Here is an 18,027-nt window from a genome sequence, read left to right on the forward strand (position 1 = left end):
TTCGATACCCTCTATCTCTATCTCTACACGGTCAAACATTACAAAATTCCTTCCAGAGGAGGTGCTGACGTAGAATAAAGGTGTTATAAACTACCAGCGACATACTTTAGCAAAAGATCTGCCGTGGAAACCAAGAAAATTCTAGTTCATGTAAAATCAATAAGCTGGTCTAAGGCTTCCATCCAGTCCCCTATTCATCAGTCTGGAGTGGCAATTTAATATATCAAAACGAAAGCCGAGGTATTAAATTTCGCATTCAAGAAGTCACACAGGAGAATCATACAAACTTGCCGTCATTTGACCATCGAACGGGTTCCTCTATGGCCGACGTAGTTATAAGCATCGCTGGTGTACAGAAACAACAAAAAGATGTAAAAGCAAATAAGACACCAGGTCCGGATGAAATCCGAGTTCGGTTTCACAAAGAGTAGTCTATGGCATTGGCCGCCTACCTTGTTCAATTATAGCGAATCTGTTGCCCAGCGCAAAGTCCCAAGCGACTGGAAAAAAGTTCTGCTCTAGCGAAACTCAGCTTGCCCGTCTCTCACATTATATACTGCGAACTGTAGATAAAGGGCAGTACGCAGATTCCATATATCTATATTTCCGGAAATTTTAACACGGTGCCTATTTCAGGCTGTTAACGAACGTACGAGCATATGTAATAGGTTCACCTATATGTGAGTGGCTCCAAGACTTTTTAATTGTTCATTGCAGACAAATATATCATCAGGAGTGCCCCAGGGAAGTGTGATAGGATCGCTGTTGTTCTGTGTGTACATCAACAATCCTGTGGACAATGTGGGCGGCAATCTGCAGGTGCTTGCTGATGACGCTGTGCTGTTAGGTAAGGTGTCGTCGTTGAGTGACTGTTGGAGGACACAACACGACTTAGAGAAAATTTCTAGTTGGTGTGATAAATGACAGCTATCGCTCAACGTAGAAAAACGTAAATTAAGGTGGATGAGTAAGAAAAACAAATCCTGAGTGTTCAGATACAGCATTAGTAATGTCCTGCTTGATAAGTCACATCATTTAATTATCTGGGGGTAACACTGCGTAGCGGTATGAAATAGAACGAGGATGAGAGGACTGTGGTAGGGAAGGCGAATGGTTGACTTCGGTTTATTGGGAGAATTATGGGAAAGCGTGGTTATCCGTAAAGGAGACGCATATAGGACACTAGTGCGGCCTGTTATTGAGTACTCGTGGAGTCTTTGGGGTCCTTTCCAGGTCGGATTGAAGGAAAACATTGAGGTAATTCAGCGGCGGACTGCTAGATTTGTGACCGGTGATTTCTAACAACGTAAGTGTTATGGAGATGTTTCGGAAACTGAATGTGAATCCCTGGAGGGAAGGCGACGTTCTTCCCGAAGAACACTATTGAGAAAATTTAGAGAACCGGCATTTGAAGCTGACTGCAGAACAATTCTACTGTCACCATCGTATGGTGCGCATGAGGACCCCGAAGAGACGATACGAGAAATTAGGGTCCATAAGGAGGAGTACAGACAGCGGAATTCCCCTCGCTCTGTTTGCGAGAGTAACGGGAAAGGAAATATTAGTAGTGATACACGGTATCCTCCATCACCCGCCGTACGGTGGACAGCGGAGAACCTATGTAGACGTAGATATAAATGTAAATAAACCTTTCGTCCAGCAAATCCTGGCAAGATTGTCTAAGCAACGATTCAGTCAGTAAGTTAATAAGTTTTCCTTGCATTTGGTGACAATTATTGTCTGGATTGTTTAATCAATAATTCGCACTTTATGCTTTTGTGTGTGCCTTGTAAGGTACGTAGCGGGATAAAGGAAATTTCATCTTTCAATTTGGAATAGCTGTTATATTTATACTGTAGCTCATAATAGGGCATATTTCAAAATACTAGAGAAAGTAACACAATTACAGAGGTAAACGCAATATAAGAAGACCAAAACACAGTCAGTACGAAAAGTAGTGAGGCAGTGGGCTTGTCATAGCAAACATGAACAGCATTAGAATACTTAAAAAGTGATAATATACCGGTATTTGAAATGTGTAGTGTGACAAATCTCCTGGAATTGAATTCCATGTCAGCCACTGACAATATGAGGCTGTCATGCTGAGGCAGTGCTGGCCAACAACTGAAAAGGCGTTTCCTTATGGTAAATCTACACTCCTGGAAATGGAAAAAAGAACACATTGACACCGGTGTGTCAGACCCACCATACTCGCTCCGGACACTGCGAGAGGGCTGTACAAGCAATGATCACACGCACGGCACAGCGGACACACCAGGAACCGCGGTGTTGGCCGTCGAATGGCGCTAGCTGCGCAGCATTTGTGCACCGCCGCCGTCAGTGTCAGCCAGTTTGCCGTGGCATATGGAGCTCCATCGCAGTCTTTAACACTGGTAGCATGCCGCGACAGCGTGGACGTGAACCGTATGTGCAGTTGACGGACTTTGAGCGAGGGCGTATAGTGGGCATGCGGGAGGCCGGGTGGACGTACCGCCGAATTGCGCAACACGTGGGGCGTGAGGTCTCCACAGTACATCGATGTTGTCGCCAGTGGTCGGCGGAAGGTGCACGTGCCCGTCGACCTGGGACCGGACCGCAGCGACGCACGGATGCACGCCAAGACCGTAGGATCCTACGCAGTGCCGTAGGGGACCGCACCGCCACTTCCCAGCAAATTAGGGACACTGTTGCTCCTGGGGTATCGGCGAGGACCATTCGCAACCGTCTCCATGAAGCTGGGCTACGGTCCCGCACACCGTTAGGCCGTCTTCCGCTCACGCCCCAACATCGTGCAGCCCGCCTCTAGTGGTGTCGCGACAGGCGTGAATGGAGGGACGAATGGAGACGTGTCGTCTTCAGCGATGAGAGTCGCTTCTGCCTTGGTGCCAATGATGGTCGTATGCGTGTTTGGCGCCGTGCAGGTGAGCGCCACAATCAGGACTGCATACGACCGAGGCACACAGGGCCAACACCCGGCATCATGGCGTGGAGGGTGATCTCCTACACATGCCGTACACCACTGGTGATCGTCGAGAGGACACTGAATGGTGCACGGTACATCCAAACCGTCATCGAACCCATCGTTCTACCATTCCTAGACCGGCAAGGGAACTTGCTGTTCCAACAGGACAATACACGTCCGCATGTATCCCGTGCCACCCAACGTGCTCTAGAAGGTGTAAGTCAACTACCCTGGCCAGCAAGATCTCCGGATCTGTCCCCCATTGAGCATGTTTGGGACTGGATGAAGCGTCGTCTCACGCGGTCTGCACGTCCAGCACGAACGCTGGTCCAACTGAGGCGCCAGGTGGAAATGGCATGGCAAGCCGTTCCACAGGACTACATCCAGCATCTCTACGATCGTCTCCATGGGAGAATAGCAGCCTGCATTGCTGCGAAAGGTGGATATACACTGTACTAGTGCCGACATTGTGCATGCTCTGTTGCCTGTGTCTATGTGCCCGTGGTTCTGTCAGTGTGATCATGTGATGTATCTGACCCCAGGAATTTGTCAATAAAGTTTCCCCTTCCTGGGACAATGAATTCACGGTGTTCTTATTTCAATTTCCAGGAGTGTAGTATGATAAAAATATAATTTAAATATTGATATAGTTCAGTTTTTTCAATTTTAATCTAATACTTATATAGGTGTTGTATTTCATAGTAGAATGTAGTGTTCCCAGTTTTGCACAGCTTTGTCACGGGAAACACGAAAGAGGCCGAAGACTTCCATCTTCTGGTCGGCTCCTGATCGTTGTCAGAAAGAGGCTAGTTTTTGATTACTCAAAGGCTTCTGTTATTTGGAAAAGAACAACCTGGATTCCTTTACGCAACCAGTATAAATTTTGTAATTACCTAAGGGACCATTAACAATGAACAATAAAAACCGCATTTGCGAAAGAAATCATTATTAATGGGGCGGCTATGACTTGTATAGAAAACAAGGAACGGCCTTCTGTCTACGACCAGGATGCCGCGGTATTCTCTGCAGTAGTAAAGGCAGATTGATATTTATAAAAATAATATGACATGGAGGTAAAAAAGGGAAAGAATAGAATAAGAATTCTGGTAAACACTAAATATATTCAAATAATTCTCACAAGCAATTAGGGCTTATTTATAAACAGTAACTTACATAAGTAATTTTATGACTATGTTGGTGCAATAAGATTTCAGCCTGTCCTGTGATCGCTTCTTGGTTCACGTCTATATCACAAATCTTTATCTTTCTTTCGATGCAATTCTTTCACTGTTTAACACTTTTATAACAATAACTTGCCGATTTACAGTACCGGACATAAAGTACTTGAATTTTACCGATTAATAACCGTTGTCTGCACGCTGCCAAGATCGCTCATTTTTGTGGCTCACAATCGACCTTTTTTACCCTTTCACACTACAAGAAGAAGTGCGATAAAATCTAAAGATCTACAAAGGTTTTTACCGCCATATTTTTTATTTAGATCGAAGCGGAACGCTCAGTTCAGCTTCTGTTAAAATGTTTCTCTGACTGCGTAGTCGATGTATCAGCGTCTGCGCTAGATGCGCATCTTCACAGTTACGTAAATTATACAGGGTGTTACAAAAAGGTACGGCCAAACTTTCAGGAAACATTCCTCACACACAAAGAAAGAAAATATGTTATGTGGACATGTGTCCGGAAACGCTTACTTTCCATGTTAGAGCTCATTTTATTACTTCTCTTCAAATCATATTAATCATGGAAAGGAAACACACAGCAACAGAACGTACCAGCGTGACTTCAAACACTTTGTTACAGGAAATGTCCAAAATGTCCTACGTTAGCGAAGATACATGCGTCCACCCTCCGTCGCATGGAATCCCTGATGCGCTGATGCAGCCCTGGAGAATGGCGTATTGTATCACAGCCGTCCACAATACGAGCACGAAGAGTCTCTACATTTGGTGCCGGGGTTGCGTAGACAAGAGCTTTCAAGTGCCCCCATAAATGAAAGTCAAGAGGCTTGAGGTCAGGAGAGCGTTTAGGCCATGGAATTGCCCCGCCTCTACCAATCCATCGGTCACCGAATCTGTTGTTGAGAAGCGTACGAACACTTTGACTGAAATGTGCAGGAGCTCCATCGTGCATGAACCACATGTTGTGTCGTACTTGTAAAGGCACATTTTCTAGCAGCACAGGTAGAGTATCCCGTATGAAATCATGATAACGTGCTCCATTGAGCGTAGGTGGAAGAACATGGGGCCCAATCAAGACATCACCAACAATGCCTGCCCAAATGTTCACAGAAAATCTGTGTTGATGACGTGATTGCACAATTGCGTGCGAATTCTCGTCAGCCCACACATGTTGATTGTGAAAATTTACAATTTGATCACGTTGGAATGAAGCCTCATCCGTAAAGAGAACATTTGCGCTGAAATGAGGATAGACACATTGTTGGATGAACCATTCGCAGAAATGTACCCGTGGAGGCCAATCAGCTGCTGATAGAACCTGCACACGCTGTACATGGTACGGAAACAACTGGTTCTCCCGTAGCACTCTCCATACAATGACGTGGTCAACGTTACCTTGTACAGCAGCAACTTCTCTGACGCTGACATTAGGGTTATCGTCAACTGCACGACGAATTGCCTCGTCCATTGCAGATGTCCCCGTCGTTCTAGGTCTTCCCCACTCGCGAGTCATAGGCTGGAATATTCCGTGTTCCCTAAGACGCCGATCAATTGCTTCGAACGTCTTCTTGTCGGGACACCTTTGTTCTGGAAACCTGTCTCGATACAAACGCACCGCTCCACGGCTATTGCCCCGTGCTAATCCATACATCAAATGGGCATCTGCCAACTACGCACTTGTAAACATTGCACTGACTGCAAAACCACGTTCGTGAGGAACACTAACCTGTTGATGCTACGTACTGATGTGCTTGATGCTAGTACCGTAGAGCAATGAACCGCATGTCAACACAAGCACCGAAGTCAACATTACATTCCTTCAATTGAGCCAACTGGCGGTGAATCGAGGAAGTACAGTACATACTGACGAAACTACAATGAGCTCTAACATGGAAATTAAGCGTTTCCGGACACATGTCTACATAACATCTTTTCTTTATTTGTGTGTGAGGAATGTTTCCTGAAAGTTTGGCCGTACCTTTTTGTAACACCCTGTATAAACCAAATGTGTTTCAAAGAATAGGTCTCATCTTATAAGTTGATCATTTAATACGTTGCTTGGTGAATGCCTTTCAAATGGTACTTATAGCTTTCATACGACGGAAAGCCCAATAATATTACATAAACTATCAACAAATGCATAGTTAATTGGCAGTTGTAGTATAGTTAAGCTTTGTTCGGTAATGTTTATGAACCTGTAAACGTCAACTTCTCCTTTTATAGATGCAACAGTCTTAAGTTTTGTGCAATCTAATATGACTTCAAAAGGAAACGTTAACGAAAAAGTAATATTTTACGCTTGAGCAGAGTCTCAGAGTCTTTGTGTTGTATGTGTGTTTTGATCTTTCTCCGCTTGAAGACATGGTTTCTGGAGCATACCAATAATGCACTGTGTCATACCTTCAAGATGACGACAAGTCCTGGTTGAGTGTGTAACTCCTTGATTTGTGATTTTTTGTTAGAAAATGATTAAATAGAATAAGAAACAGACAGCTGTTTGCTTAAAGTTGTTAATTATTATTTTATTGGCACCAACTATTAATAAGTTAAACTATCACTGATCACAAGACTTTGGTAAATCACGTTAGGCACTTGGTGATATATAATTGTTCTGTTGTACGAGGGTCGGTCAAAAAGTAATGCCTCCCATTTTTTTTCTACTTAAAGAAATTAAGTTAAGTGAAAAATTTGAATTTGGCGCCATTCCTCAAACCTTCTTCTGCAATCCACTGCAGTAGTAACTTTCTCTGTCAACAGGTGGCAGCACAGCAGAAGTTTGTAAGATGGCCGACATCGATGTTCGTTTGAGACAGCGTTGTGTGATTGAATTCTTGAATGCAGAAGGTGAAATGCCCATACGCATTCATGAAAGACTGAAGAAGGTGTATGGTGTTGTGACAGTGGATGTCAGCACTGTTAGACGATGGGTTCGTCGTTGTAAGGAAGCTGAAGGGCAAACACCGTTGACTGACGAAAAGCGGAGCGGCAGGCCGGTGAGTGCAGTGACTCCACACAACATTCAGCAAGTTGATGACATCATTCGTGGTGACCTTCGGGTGACTGCAGATGAAGTGTGTCGCATTATTTCTCTTAGTAAAGGCAGTGTGATCACGATTATTAAACAATTGGGGTACTCAAAAGTTTGTGCACGGTGGGTTCCAAGAATGTTAACCGATCAGAATAAAGAGGCAAGGAAAACAATAGCCTCCCAACACTTGCAGCGCTTCCGTTTGGAGGGAAATGAGTTTCTGAAAAAAATTGTGACCGGGGACGAAACATGGGTGCATTTTTTTGAACCCGAATCAAAGAGGCAGTCAATGGAGTGGCGTCACACAAGCTCGCCGAGGAAGAAAAAATTCAAAACTGTGCGATCGGCAGGGAAAGTTATGGCAACAGTTTTCTGGGATACAGAGGGTGTGATTCTGGTTGATTTTTTGGAGCAGGGATGCACAATAAATTCTGTTCAATACGTCACAACCCTCAACAAACTTAAAGCACGTCTTCAGCGAGTTCGCCCAACAAAATCAATGGCAGATGTTCTTCTTTTGCATGACAATGCAAGACCACACACCAGTCGTCACACCTCTGACGAGATTGTCAAAATTGGATGGGAAGTTTTGCCTCATCCCCCATACAGCCCTGACCTGGCACCATCAGACTTCCATCTGTTCGGGCCACTAAACGAAGCTCATCGTGGGATTCATTTTGAAGATGAGGAGGCCGTCAAAACATCCATGCGTCAATGGCTTAGGAAGCAGAGCTGTGATTTTTACCGTGCTGGGATACATGCCCTTGTTCAAAGATGGACCACAACTGTAGAGATGGGCGGAGATTACATTGAAAAATGACAAAATGATCCTCAATGTTGTGGTTTTCAACCTATGTAATTGCATTTAAATTTCCTGACAATTAAACATAGAAAAAAAAATAGGAGGCATTACTTTTTGACTGACCCTCGTATTACTTGGAATACTTTCATCTGTCTTCCATCCTTGATATTCTATCCCAAAATAATAATTTTATCAATGTTTCTGTACGCACTCCCACATGATCCATTGCCAACAGCTTTGCTGCTACCATTCGATCCATACTGAGTTGCTGTCACTTCAGTCAGTTGTGTCCACCTGCATCACACACCCTAATCACATGATTAGTTCATATAGGTTGTCACAAACAAAGCAACAAAACATGTGCCTCTCACATGATCATCAGAGAAACATTATAATCTTCAACGCACTTTCTTTTTGTTACAGTAACTTCATAATGAAACAGCTACATTAAAGGGGCTCAGACCTGGAGCAAATTTAGATTCTCATTTACATATAAAAACTGTAATCGTATGTGCATTAATAAAATTGTGAATCTACAGTGGAGGTCCTTGAGGATATGGCCAACTTACATAGCTTCCCTTATAAATGAAATATAATACTTACTCCAAGTATTTGCGATAACTCAACTTTTATACAAAAGGGAATTTTACGTTCTGTACTTCACACTAAGTAACACAAAACAGTAGTTCTTAATGGAACTATAAGTAGCACATAACTGTTAGTTAATCTGACAACAATGACAAATAAAATAAGACTCCCAGTGCAAGCAATACATACAAGTAGACTGCAGCTCTCCATTCTAGAATAACTGAGTCTTTAATTCGTTTTCTTTACATAAGAAAATGTATTTTCCTCACATTTTCAGGTTACATAGAGCTTCCATTTCCACAACATTAGAATGTGAAATACTTTACACTAGCAAGGGACCTCTTCATAACCTTCTTACGTTAATTTTTCAGTTTATGGGAAAGGCAGTTGATTCTCATCAAAAATTTTTGTTCTACAAAGAATATCTTCAACCCTATATTCATATCCATGTTTCTCGACATTTTCCTTTCTCTGCATTTTTTAATGCCGCGGTATTCTCTGCAGTAGTAAAGGCAGATTGATATTTATAAAAATAATATGACATGGAGGTAAAAAAGGGAAAGAATAGAATAAGAATTCTGGTAAACACTAAATATATTCAAATAATTCACACCTCACGCTTCCTTAGTGACTGTGAAAGAGAATATATTAGTTTCTATGATAATGCCCATTGGTTCCTTATTAAAGAGAGCTTTTAATAAATACATTCCTGTTGACATATGTGCTATGTTTTTTAACACATCCTGAAAAATATCAAGTCTGAAATCCTAAGAACTATGACTTCAGTGACAATACGCAACACACAGTTTTCCTTGTTCTCTCACCATTCACTCTGTCAGATTTGGTCAGGATGATAACTGTGTTCTATGCTATGATTCATAAAAAAATGATTGTTTCCATGTTTATGACAGATTGTGGTCCACTGAACTTTTTCCACCTTATTGCAATTTTAACTAAATATCTAATAAATAATGTACTTACACACTTAGCTTTTGTATTTCCTCACAATACTACACCCATTTGGTAAAACTCCTGCTGCCAAAAGCAATGGTTCTATGTATTGGTTAATTAGCAGATTAAGTTTGATGAAAAAATTCCACACTGGTGTCAACCTGGGTTCTGACAGTGTAGATACAACTCGTAACGGAGATCTGTTTTATGGACGTGGAAAATTTTGGAATGCTTCTAGTTCATTCAGGTTTCCTACCTCCAGTAAAATGTAAAATAAGAGTTTGGTCGTCTTCACCTCAAAGTTTGACTTGCTTACGTTAACAGTTATTGCAGTCTTCTAATATTCAAGAAGTATTTCCTCAACCAACATGTTATACTCATTCCATCAGCACCCAGTGAGAAGTAAATGAAGGACACGAATAAATGCTGCAGAAATTATATTTAGGCCAAAAGGTAGTCTATGAAAATGATAATCCCTTCCAAAGCAGATGAAAGCTGTATGTTTCCTGCAGCTGCCTTAAAACTCCATTTGGCAGTAGCTTACATTGAAATCAAAGTTAGACATCACTTCTACCGCAGAGAACTTTTCAAGTAGTTGTTAGAAACTCTCAGGTTTATCAGACTCAGGTAATATAGTATAGATAATGTTCTGCATCCAGAACTATTCATAAGCTTACATATTTCTTAGATATTATTAAAATTGGAGAATTGTAACAACTTGTGGATTACTATGCAAGAAGATCAAACATCTTACTAATTTCTTCTAAAACTTCTGCTCTGTAAAGCAATGGCACTGCATAAGATGGGGCGCATTTTCCTTCTTTCCTTGCTGTTATTAATTTTGTACGATTTGTGAGGGATCTTATATCAGCACTAGCGGGAAGTTGCATCCCAGACCGATATAAAAGGGGAATATTTTGCCGACCCCAATACACCACCAGATGAAAGTAGTATTTCCTTTATACTCCCTTATCAGAGTATATTTTTCGTGGTCCACAACCTTCTGTTCCATCTCCCTGTTAATCCAACTGGGGTGAAGATTCCTGGAATGCTTCCGATAGTTCTCTCTTCTGCACTACTAAATAAACAGCGACATTTCTCACAAAAAGGTATATATTTGGCAAAAGTTTTCACTATTATTTTTAACAACACAATTAACAATTGCTGCTGTAATACCACTCTCTTGATTGTGTTAAAAACGTCTATACATGCGTACTGTAGGACCTGAGAGAAAAAAACGATAAACAACTACCGCTGTTCAATTGCTTATTCTGCCCTTGCTGGTGCATCTTTTACTCCATGGCTCTCGGATTCAGGCACTTGCTGGGGCACAAATGATTCCCTGACGACCATTGGTTGTAATACCTTATTTACTGCTCCCTTTCTCGCGAGCTCCACCACTGCTCCACATTCTCTGCATACAAGAAAGGAAAACACACATTTTCCCTTTCCCACTACATTTATTCTTATTCAATTTATTCACGAGCATCTCTTGTCGACGGCTTTGCAATGGTGTGTTGGGATGTCTACAAATATGCCGAAACACTAGATATCCTGCCACTAGGACAAGATATCTGGTGCTTAAGGCTCTAGTTACGTACACATTTTTAGTAACAATTCTATTATTATTATCCCACTCTTACATCTTAAAGATACCTTTACATAATCTCTCTTCAGTATAACTTTTCATAATTGTTAATGATCTCTCACGACTGTTTTCACTTAATTACTTAACTACTTTGTTCCTTTTCCACAGGATTCATTCATTTTCTTCATACTTGTAATATTATTTCTCGTATCTTGTTACTTTCTTTAATACTATGACTATCTTTTCTAGATCATGCGAAGTATCTGAGAAACGTGCATACTAATAAAAACGTCTTACTTGCCATTAATGTTTTTCTTAAGTTCCTGTTAATTTGTGATCCTCTTGCCCTCGTAACCAATTAACAATTTTCGTTTCTGAAATAAGGCAATTTTACGCTCTATCTACTGAATACTAGTGCGACATTTATTCTAATACACTTAGACAGCATAATATTATTCCTCTTTAAATATGTAAAGCAATAGCGCATCTTTCTTTATTATACTGATTATAAACTTTCTGAGTTTCCATTGTATTGACATCTAATGCTTCTCTTTCTAGAGAACTTAACTTCTTTAATATCCCACCTTCCAAGAGTATGGACTTGTATTCCAAAGCTTCTGTGCGCAACTATTGTGAGGTGTTAATTGTCTCCACCACTGCACTCAAATCCTTTCACCTCTTCACTTTAAGCCATTGGGAAGAACCTCTTGGTATTTACAACCAATTTTTAGAATAATCTATGGTTTATCCTTTTTACAAAACGTATCATCACTTCCACCAAAGACCACATCTGTAGCTTAGTACAGTAAAATATTTCTATTTCCTTCAGTGTGGTAGTACCCCATATTAATTCCTATTCTACTATGGTACAGGTCAATCCCTTTCTTGTTGCCCCTGCCTGCACAATATAGGTCAGCCTTTCTTAGGTCCGACTATCTGACTTTTATTCATCATTCCTAATTAGAGAGTACATTCCACATTTCAGATTTATTTATATATTACTTTTCCCATTTCTTTCTACGATATTACTTTGAGTTGCTCTTTTGATTTCCATGTCTGCACTCTATTTCAGGTTTTAAGTCTTTTTCTTGCTATCTTCTTAATTTCTTAACTCATCTATTGACGACACTACATGTCTAAGTATTCTTAACTGCTTAATTGCAATCTATTCTTTCTTTTGTTCTCTCTTTTCTTAAAACCCAAGCTCCAGCTAGATTACCGATTCAAAACATTACTATTTCTACTACCCTATTCTATTAATCCATTTTCTGTACCTGTACCCTATCTTTCTATTTGTCATCCTATTATTATAGTCACATCAAATACTATTTAGTTCTTGGTTGCTTCTCCTCTCTTCTCCTAATTTTTGACATGACTAAATAGATACACAGACACACACAGACACACACACACACACACACACACACACACACACACACACACACACACACACACACACATATATATATATATATATATATATATATATATATATATATATATAATTTTTAAGTTTATTGGTTGTGCAGGTTGATTATATTACTGTAGTTTGTTGGCATTATATAAACCTTTCTCCTGACCAGTATGTGGGTCAATTATAACGTATGCTTTGGTTGGTGTGGACTATCCATGTTCTTAAATGGTCCTGCATATTTCAGAAAAAATTCTGCGATTCCTTTTTAAGATTAGAACTATGATGTTCATCTTTTACCAATACAAGACCGTTTATTTCAAATGGTGTGTTTATTGCTGGCATATTATAATTTCATAATCTTTGATCAGCTGATCTATGCAATTGATTTTCTACTGTTTTGTCTAAGTTATCACTTTCTTCCTGCTGTACCTCTGGCCATTTGAAGTATTTTAATAGTGGTTCCCCTACAAATTTTCTCCATAGTACTTCTAAGGGAGGTACCCCTTAGGAAATGGAGTAGTTCATTCAAAGCCATTTGAAATTCTGACACTAATTTTGCACAAGTAAGTTCTGCATAAACGTCTTATCTCCTCCTTAATTCTTGCACACGGATTCGAATTTTAGTTATATTCTGATATCGTGACATGTCTTATGTTCTCCCAAGCTACAAACTCTTTAAATGATTGACTCACAAACTGTAAACCATTACCCATAGGTTTTCCTACCTCTACAAAATATATGCCCATACAGTTTATAACTGTCTCCTTGTTAGCTTGTTTGGTTGTATATGTAATATATTTAGACCAACACATTAATAGAATGTAAATATATCTAACACGTCCTTGACTTGCTGCTAATGGTCCATAAAATTCCGAAGCTGTTAAATCATGTAAAGCTCTAGGTATTATAGGATACACTGTGTTATGTGTTCCTTTAATATTTTCCTTCACCTTTTGACAGACTTGACAGGTTCATAGTAATCTAACAACTTTATTACCTAGGTGTTTAAAATGATAAAATTTTATCCTTTGTTTTATACGCTTCCTTATTGCAAAATGCCCTTAATCGTTATGTACAAACCAAATGAAATCATTTTGTGCACACTCCTGCGCCTGCTATACAAACGTCTGAGTCACAGCTCTCGTACAAGATAAGTAATTTAAGTAGTAATAAACTGTTTTTAACAGTTTAAACTAATTCATTACGTTAATTATAGTGCTCTTCAAGCGTACCATTAAACGCTTTTGTCTTACTCACGTATTTTCACAGTAATCACGTTAAGTTCGTTTTGTTTACATATTGCGGCCAGGCCGAACTTTTGAGCTTTCAGATTAAACTTCATACCGCAATTTTAAGTGCATTTACTGATAGTTTAGTGTGCTAAATACGTTTGCTGTCCCTTTATATCTGTAGAGTATCGTCATCTCTTAAGTAATTTCCAATAATAAACTTCTGAACCACTGTTTACATTGTCGCGAGTAGGTCTAACTTTTCGCACACGTATTTTCATTGTTTTCCGGTAGCTTAATTGTCTTTCTGTCACTAAAATCGATTTGTACCATGAGTGTAAAGTGCCTGACGTGCCGTAGAATCGTTAGCTCCGCGGTCTGGTGTGATGGATGTAGTAACTTTTTTCATTGGGGCGATTGTAGTGGTGTGGGAATTGGGAAAATGAGCGAGACTCATCAGTGGATCTGTAGGCTATGCAGTAGAGATAGAAAGATTGTGGAACAGGAGGAGAAAATTGCTGCGCTTCAGGCTGAGTTAGATGAGGCTAGGCGAGAACTGGGCAGGTTAAGGGGGGAGAAGGGTAAACAGGGGTGGGAAGTGGCAACAGGCATAAGGAACAGGAAAAGAAATACTTCTGACAGCTTTGTTATTAATGTACAAAATAGGTTTGACCTGTTGCCTCAGTCAGAAACTGATGAGCCTCTCACAGAAGTAGATGTAGACAGGGCTCAACAAGCTTTCAGCAGCAAATTGAATAAGAATGTAGGGAAGTCTGCAAAGAGAAAGAAAGTCTTGTTGCTAGGTAGTTCGCATGCTAGGGGTGTGGGCCTACTTCTACAGGATGAATTAGGGTCAGAATACCAGGTCACAAGTTTTTTCAAATCTAGTGCTGGACTGGGGTAGGTTACAGAGGATTTAGGTTCACTATGTAGAGGCTTTACTAAGGAAGATACCGTGGTTATTGTGGGTGGGCCGGGCAACAGTATTGACAGAGATCCGGGATACAGCATAGAGTGTGACCTGGTAAAGATTGCATCAACATCGAGTCATACCAGTGTTGGGTTTGTGTCGGTTCTGGAGCGCCACGACCGACCTCATTTGAGATCTTCTGTCAGGAGAGTTAGTTTGGAGTTGGAATGGCTACTTGGATCTGGTGCAGGGTCACACTTTGGTGTGGTTCCTGTTGATTCACTGTGTAGGTGGCACTATACTAGACATGGCCTACACCTCAACAAGAAAGAGAAGGGTAAACTGGCTGGGCTGATAGCAGGAAATTTAAAGGGGGGAGGAACTACATCTCATGGTGGAAATTTTTTTGGTGTAAGATCAGTGTCCAGTGGGAAACTCAGCCAGGCAAGTACTAAAGATGTTAAAAGTAAAGTGAAAAATAATGTTAGTATATTTCATCAAAATATTGGGGGATTGAAGAATAAAATTGATGACCTTCTGCTTTGTTTAGAAGATATAGAAACTGAGAATGTAATAGATGTACTATGCCTGTCTGAGCATCACATTGTCACTGATATGCAAAAGGTTAGCATCAATGGGTACAAATTAGCTGCACATGTAAGTAGAGATAATATGATGAGAATAGGAGTTGCCATATATGTCAAAAGCTTCCACAGTGTAAAAAATTTAGAAACTAAAAAATTTTGTGTAGAGCAACACATGGAAGCATGTGCCACTGAACTAAAACTAAATGATGGCACTTTCATAATTCTAACAGTGTATGGGTCCCCCTCAGGAAATTTCCGGCTATTTCTAGAAAACTTGGATGCTTTGTTGTGCTATCTGTCAGACAGGGGGAAGCAAATTACCATTTGTGGGGATTTCAATGTTGATTCCCTGAAAGAGTGTAATAGGAAGAATGACCTTGTAGTATTACTCAGTTCTTTCAATTTGAGCTCCATCACGGATTTTCCTACTCGGATAACAAAGAACAGCAGGACATTGATAGAAAACTTTTTTATAGACCAAGATAAGTTTAAGGACATAAATGCTTATCCTGTTGAGAATGGTCTTTCAGATCATGGTGCACAGCTAGTTACAGTGCATGACATAGCTCCATGCAGTATATCAAATCAGAATTTCAAAGCAGTGTGTTCAATTAACAACATAAATATTGCAAACTATAGGGAAAGCCTACAGCAGCTAGACTGGGATGAAGTGTATAAGGAACCTGCTGCAAACTTGAAATATAACTTATTTCACGATACATTTTTAAGGGTATTTGAAAATTGTTTTCCCAAGAAAATAGTTAAACATAATTCCAAGAAAACATATAAAAACCTTGGCTGACTAAAGGAAGAAGAATATCTTGCACCTGTAAAAGAGAACTGTATCTAACAGCAAGAGGGAGCACTGACCCCAAAATTGTTCAATATTATAAAAACTATTGTGCAGTACTAAGAAAAGTTATTAAAAAGTTCAGAAGCATATGTATCATGTCTGAGATCAGTAACTCTGATAATAAAATTAAAGCAATTTGGAATATTATTGAAACGGAAACAAGCCAACCAAGAGCTCAGAAAGACTTTAGTGCCATAAAACTGAATGACAAGTGTACTGACAAACAATCAGAAATTGAAAATATTTTCAATAATCATTTTTTAAATGTTGTGGAGAAAATAGGATCTAGATCTTCACTAGAAGAGGCAAGGCTACTAATAGAAGAGGCCATACCTGTGCAGTTTTAAACAACTGTATATCCACCAACCTCTCCCTCTTGAAATCAGTAAAATAATAAACTCACTGAAAAGTAAAAGCTCTTACGGAATTGATGGCATTTCCAGCAAGGTACTTACAGCTTTTTCCCCACAGATAAGTAGTATTCTTAGCCACATATGTAATAGCTCTTTGGAGCAGGGTGTTTTCCCCGATAGACTGAAATATGCCATTGTAAAACCATTGAATAAAAAGGGGGATACGTCGGATGTCAACAACTATCGCCCAATCTCTCTTCTGACAGCTCCATCAAAATTTTTTGACAAAGTAATGTATTCAAGAGTAGCCTCCCATATTTGTAAAAATAAAGTACTAACAAAACGTCAGTTTGATTTTCAGAAAGGCTTTTCAACAGAAAATGCTATATACGCTTTCACTGATCAAATAATAAATGCTCTGAATAAGCAGACATCACCCATTGGTATTTTTTGTGATCTCTCAAAGGCCTTTGATTGTGTAAATCATGGAATTCTTTTAGATAAGCTAAATCATTATGGTTTCAGGAGGGCAGTGCACAAATGGTTTAATTCATACTTAACTGGAAGAACGCAGAAAGTTGAAATAAGTGGTACATGTAATGTTAAAACAATGGTTGATTCCTCAAACTGGGGGGCTATCAAGTACGGGGGCCCACAGTGTTCGGTCCTAGGTCCTTTATTGTTCTTGATACGCATTAATGACTTACCATTCCACATTGATGTAGATGCAAAGTTAGTTCTTTTTGCTGATGATACAAGTATAGTAATAACATCCAAAAACCAAGAACTAAGTGATGTAATTGTAAATGATGTTTTTCACAAAATTATAAAGTGGTTCTCAGCAAACGGACTCTCTTTAAATTTTGATGAAATACAGTATATACAGTTCCGTACAGTAAATGGCACAACTCCAGCAATAAATATAGACTTTGAACAGAAGTCTGTAGCTAAGGTAGAATTTTCAAAATTTTTAGGTGTGTCCATTGATGAGAGATTAAACTGGAAGCAACACATTGATGGTCTGCTGAAACGTCTGAGTTCAGCTACGTATGCTATTAGGGTTATTGCAAATTTTGGTGATAAGAATCTCAGTAAATTAGCTTACTATGCCTACTATCATTCACTGCTTTCGTATGGCATCATATTCTGGGGTAATTCATCGTTCAGTAGAAAAGTATTCCTTGCTCAAAAACGTGTAATCAGAATAATTGCTGGAGCCCACCCACGGTCATCCTGCAGACATCTATTTAAGGATCTAGGGATCCTTACAGTAACCTCACAGTATATATATTCTCTTATGAAATTTGTTGTTAATAATCCAACCCAGTTCAAAAGTAATAGCAGTGTGCATAGCTATAACACCAGGAGAAAGGATGATCTTCACTATGCAGGGTTAAATCTGACTTTGGCACAGAAAGGGGTAAATTATGCTCCCACAAAAGTCTTTGGTCACCTACCAAACAGCATCAAAAGCCTGACAGATAGCCAAACAAGATTTAAAAATAAATTAAAAGAATTTCTAGATGACAATTCCTTCTACTCATTGGCTGAATTTTTAGATATAAA

Source organism: Schistocerca piceifrons, chromosome 4 (assembly GCF_021461385.2).
Source record: "Schistocerca piceifrons isolate TAMUIC-IGC-003096 chromosome 4, iqSchPice1.1, whole genome shotgun sequence".
Classification (NCBI taxonomy): Eukaryota; Metazoa; Arthropoda; class Insecta; order Orthoptera; family Acrididae; genus Schistocerca; species Schistocerca piceifrons.